The sequence below is a fragment of the Glycine max genome, chromosome 1, assembly GCF_000004515.6.
Source record: "Glycine max cultivar Williams 82 chromosome 1, Glycine_max_v4.0, whole genome shotgun sequence".
NCBI lineage: Eukaryota > Viridiplantae > Streptophyta > Magnoliopsida > Fabales > Fabaceae > Glycine > Glycine max.
The window spans coordinates 12,221,352-12,226,975 of record NC_016088.4 but is presented as its reverse complement, the minus strand read 5'-3'; positions in this window follow the sequence as shown (position 1 = coordinate 12,226,975).

The following is a 5,624-nucleotide window of genomic DNA, read 5'->3' as shown; positions in this document are numbered from 1 at the left end:
TTCTCCCTCCATTCATCTTCTCCTACCTTCAAGCTCTTATCCATGGCTTCCTATGGTGGTGGGCTTCTTCTTGACTCATCTTCTCCTTGAAGTAGCGTCATCAATCATGTTTCTTCCTTCTCCATTTTGTTGTCATTCATCTTCAAGAAGCAAAGGACTCCATTGATGAAGAAGATCCAAGGCCTACAAGCTCCACATGGAGCTACGCCACCTCCCCTCTCCCCTCCCCCCCCAAAAAAATATGAATAAAAGAAACTCAACCCTATATTCTAAGAGTGAATGAAATTATAAGGAGATACAAAAGCAGTTAAGAAAACAAAAAGCGCTAAATTCAAAATTTAAAATCCAATTGAAAAAATAAATATGAAGAAAATTGAGTAGAAAATGTGATTAAGAACTTGAGGTGAGAGTGAGCTTGAGATCCCTCAGCTGAAGAGGATCGACTACCATCCTATGTGACAAACAAAAATATGCAACGATGACCAATATACTAACAGTGTGAGAATTTTCCAACAAAGTGATGTAATTGACATCATTCTACAACACTTGCCCCTCAAAGACCTGGTTAAAACCAGTATATTATCCAAGAAATGGAGATATAAGTGGGTTTTAGTGCAGTTTGAGTTTACAAATAATTTTTTTGAAGTTTAATAATCCTAAATACCATAAGTATTGTTATGAAAGTCCCTTTGAAAGAGTTATATGGTTAACTTGGTGGTTGAAGGGAGAAGAAGGAAAGGAGAGATGGTGAGTTCAAATTAATCCCTCTCTCCTACTAACAAAAATCAATAATAAAAAATAACATTTTATTGATAAAAAATGAAAGTTCTTTTGTGCCTCAAATGAAACAGCAAAATTGAATAGTTTTGTATCTGAACTAGCTTTTGTACTCATTCCATGCATGGGAGATTGTTTTTGTCATTGTTATGTATATACTTAATTATTTAAGATATATATATATATATTAAAAATTGTATAAATATATATTTAAATAATATTCTTTTTACTAATTATTTTATCTTAAAATTGTAATAAATCATGCATTGGAGCCTAAAACAATTTTTTCACGTAGATATTGCTCATGAATTATACAATACTCACGACATCACACTCGTGTTTCAAACATGTTTAACAATTTAACACTTTAGGTTCCTTACTAGGAATCCTACGTTTTCCCTTTAACACTATGCATAAACACTTTTTTCAAGGTAAATATCAGTCAGGTTATTGTATAATTCACAGCTCACGACACAAGTATTGTCACATCAAGTGTTAACCACACACTTATTGACAACCAAGTCTCATGTCCGCAATTTAACATCTCATAATTAATGTCACAATCCACCATCACATGTTTACCTGTATCTCACAAATTAACACATGTTTAACTTTGCCCTTATACTCAATCTCAATAACAATATTATGATCTCAATGCAACATTTTATCTCATAATTCATCACATATTCAATTTATCACTTACACACAATTTCAATCACAATTTCATGATCTCAATATTACAATTTATCATGCTCATGTAGTAAATCTTGTCCAAAATAGAAACAATTTATACAAAAATATTTCTCACGACATGGGGAGTAAAACCACTCAAACAATGGCAAATGCTCATCTACGTACTCTTGTATTTATAGCAAATTTTTTAGGGTCTGATACGGCCTAGTCAATTGGGGCAATGCAAAGGGCCTATGGATAGAAATGGCCCTAAAATTAAAAAGTCTAGAAAACCATGGATTAAGCTCCTTTTCTACACTATTTTATGTTGTTTTCAAAAAGGAATTGAAATAAGTGTCTCTCTTCATGTCTCTTTTTCTATATCTAAAGTAAAATGTGACATGTGATAAAAAAAAAAAGTACCATTCTCTTTATTTTTTTCTCATGTGTTACATTCTCATAAATCCTTGTTAAATGACCTTCTAGCTCACTAATTGTCATACCCTAATTTCGTCCGGGGACCATTGTTTGATGGCATGCAACCTTTGCTTGACCGCTTCGAGGAACTTGACACCCATCGTTAAGCAATCCGTGAAGTTCTGCGACATGTCGGGAGTCGAAAGGAAACATTATTGCGCAATCCGTAAAGTTCTGTAACATTCCAGAAGCCGAAGAGGGGATGGTTGCGTAATCCGTAAAGTTTCGTGACATTACGAAAAGAAAAAAAGTATCGTTACGTAATTCGTGAGGTTCCATAACGTTACGGAAAAAGAATCAGCAAAAAAGGGGCAAAGGGGGTGTATTTAATAAAATGGGGGAGTGCAAATAGTAATTTTCAAATATGGGCCCTTCTAGAGGTTTCCGGGCAATTTGCTTCTTAAGTTGGAAGCAACCTAGCTCGCCTGGGCAAGTTAGGTGGCAACCACCTCCCCCGTTTAGTTAAAAAAATGGGCTTCCGAGGCTTTTGGGACACCCGTAATGCTTCCGTAAAATTCCCATAACCCTAAATAAGCGTATTTCACTTAATATGGGTGAGAAGGAAGATAAAAAAAGTAGAAAATCAAGTCCTGTAGGCTTTTGTAATTTTTCCGTAAATTACGAAAGAAGAGGGGTGAACATATCAAAATGGGGGGGGTGCAAATAGCGATTTTCAAATTTTGATTTGGGCCTTCCAGACTATTTTTTGAAGCTGGATTGCTTTTGGAGGATGCAACCCAGCTCGCCCAGGCGAGCTGGGCGGCAACCTCCTCCCCCTTTTTCCTATAAAAAGGCAAAAGGGGGTTGTTCTAAGGGTCCCTGATTCCCCTGGCTATGCATTTCAGTTGTTTTGGGTGAAAAAAATTATTTCCGTGAAGAAAATCCAAGCCGAGGTGCTTCCGTAACGCTTCCGAGAGGTTTCCGTAAGCAAATCCGTGAAGATTTTCCTCCGTTCTTCACTGTTATTCATCTATTCTTCGTTCTTCAACGGGTAAGTTTCCAAACTGTTATTTTTTTGGCTTTCATCTTTATTTCGTTCAATTTCGGTTTCTTTTCATTCGTTTTTTACGAGCTTTAACCGATCGTTTATGTCGTTTTCTCACCTAATAAATGATAAAAAGAATTTCAACCGATCATTTGTGTTGTAATCTCGTTTAATCACTGTTAAAATAAAATCTAACCGATTGTTCACGCTGTAACCTCGGTTAAACCAAAAAAAGAAAAATAATAATAAAATCATCAAAATATCTTTGAATAAAATAATAATAAAAAATCAATCGGGCGTTTTTCTTTGGAAGTTTTCTTGGATCAATTGACTAATAACCAAAGTGCAACTATGGCTAAAATCAACTCATAAATCAAGCTTTGTCCGCAAAAATCACTAAAAACTGTTTTAAGGTCCAACGCCCTAAATGGTCCTCTTTGCTTTTGTCGGTTAACATGGACCGTTCAAAAGCATAAAAATCCATACATCATTTTACTGCCTTTCGGAGGATACGTAGGAGCAAAAGCCCCGCTTTTGTCGACCTCGTGAGATGGTTAGAGGTCCAATGCCTTAGCTTTCTCACCAAGTAAGAGGTCCAATGCCTTAGCTTTCTCACCAAGTAAAATGGATCATTTTAAGGTCCAACGCCTTAAATGAACCCCTTCCAAGTAAAAAGAATCACTTGATTCGCCCCTTTTGAAAGAACTACGTAGGTCTGATTTCCTTATCACAATTGAGGAATACGTAAGAGCAAGGGAAACACCCTTGTCGACCACAAAAAGATAAACTTGTATATAACTCTTTTATGCTTTTAGTATGCTTTTTAAATATATGCCTGAGATAGATGTTTATTCATTTGATGCGCACAAACACCAACATTATTTGCAAACATAGTGAGTTGAAAAGGGGCCCTATACCCAGGTCCATGGGAACATAAGGAGTGGAGGTGAATCTGTGGTCATGCTAGGTCTCCGACTTTCTTGATAACAGTGAACCCTCATCTAGAGTTTTTCTCTTTGATAACATATTGTTGTTGGTAGTCCCTACTGCCGCAATATGTTCTTCGAAGGGGATGATACCTCTAGAAACCATCAAGAGAGATATGACCACCTTGGGAATTATCACTAAAAGGCCTTTTAGTTCCTCCCGTGTAGGTCCCTAAAATAGGGGCACGAAGCAAAAACGCTGCGTGCCATTTTAAACATTGCCATGCATGTAATCTAAATGTCATGTATGCCTTTGCTGTATGATTATTTGTGGATATTGTCATACGGTGTACATCCCCGTGTTATGTTTTTGTGCGTCTGCATCATGTCGTCACGCACGCGTTGTATGTTGGTCTCGTCTTTTTGTCATGGGAAGCCGGAATATCCATATCACCTTCTTAGCTACACACATGGGGCACTGCACCCCCAAGTGTGCAACTAAGAAGAGATAATTTTCCGGGCTCTCGTGTCCCTAAATGCATTCATATCATGCATCGCGTAAGCATCTCTTCATGGCATCATAATGAACATATCGTTTATGAATTTGTCCGTTATCATATTCCAGCCTCACATTTTGCATGAGTCATTGCATCATCATGCATATGCGTTCAACATAATTTTTGTTCTAGAAATTGCATACCTTTTGTTTTCATGTTTGGTCATACATGATCCTTGTGTTTTCCTCTACAAAACAAAAACAAAAAAAAAGGAAGCATGAAAATTCATGATGCATTCTTAGTTGCATGTGTTAGGTACCATGAGCCAACGATGTTGGGATCATAAACCCATTTCTAAAAAAAAAAAACACAAAAACAAAACAAAATGATTGAGCATGGTACCTAATGCGTGGTTAACTAGGAAATGATGTTTCTTCGGGCATCTCAAATCTCATAATTACACTTTCCATGCATAGCATACGTATTCCCGAGTCTTTCATCTCTATGAAATGTTGTTGAAGTATTGGCGATCAAATTGTCATTCTTTGGATTATGGGGTTGAACCAAGCTCATGCTTTTACGAAAAGGTTCATCAAGTCAAGTTGAAGCATGGAAGTAACCATCTTGCAAAAATTGGGGCAAAAGATGGATCGAGTTACATCGTTGCTTCATCTAATGCCAAACACATTTAGGACTGTTGATGTCCTTGTTACTTCCAGTTTCACCTTGACAAAGATGTCATGGACCATGTTAAAAATCTAAATTGAATCAACCCATGTCCTGTGTAAAAATTTGTAATACTTCAACTGTGCATCATTCGTATACATCCATGCTTTTTATTGGTTGCATTGCTCATTGCATTCTTTCCTTGAAAAAAAAAAGAACTTAATCATTGTTATCAAAAAGAAAAGAACACGCTTTACGATGCCCTTACCAAACCCGTGCTAGAGCTAGAGTAATGGGTGAAGTAGAGGAGGTGCAAGAGCAGATAAAGGCCGACATGGAGGCCATGTAAGAGAAAATGGCCACAATGATGGAGGCCATGATGAGCATGAAGAAGATAATGGAAGCCAATGCGGTTACAATTGCCGTTACTAGCACTGTTGCTAAGGTGAACCTGATGCCCCCATCTGGCCTCAACCAAATGAATCATCCAACCTTAGCTATGGTAGGCAAAGATTTGGGAAGTAAGAATGCCCCCATGATGTGCAAATTCAAAATGAGCACGCCTTCCCGCCATATGGCTTGCCTCCCAACTTACACCAGCCAATGTGGTGAAAAGACCATGTT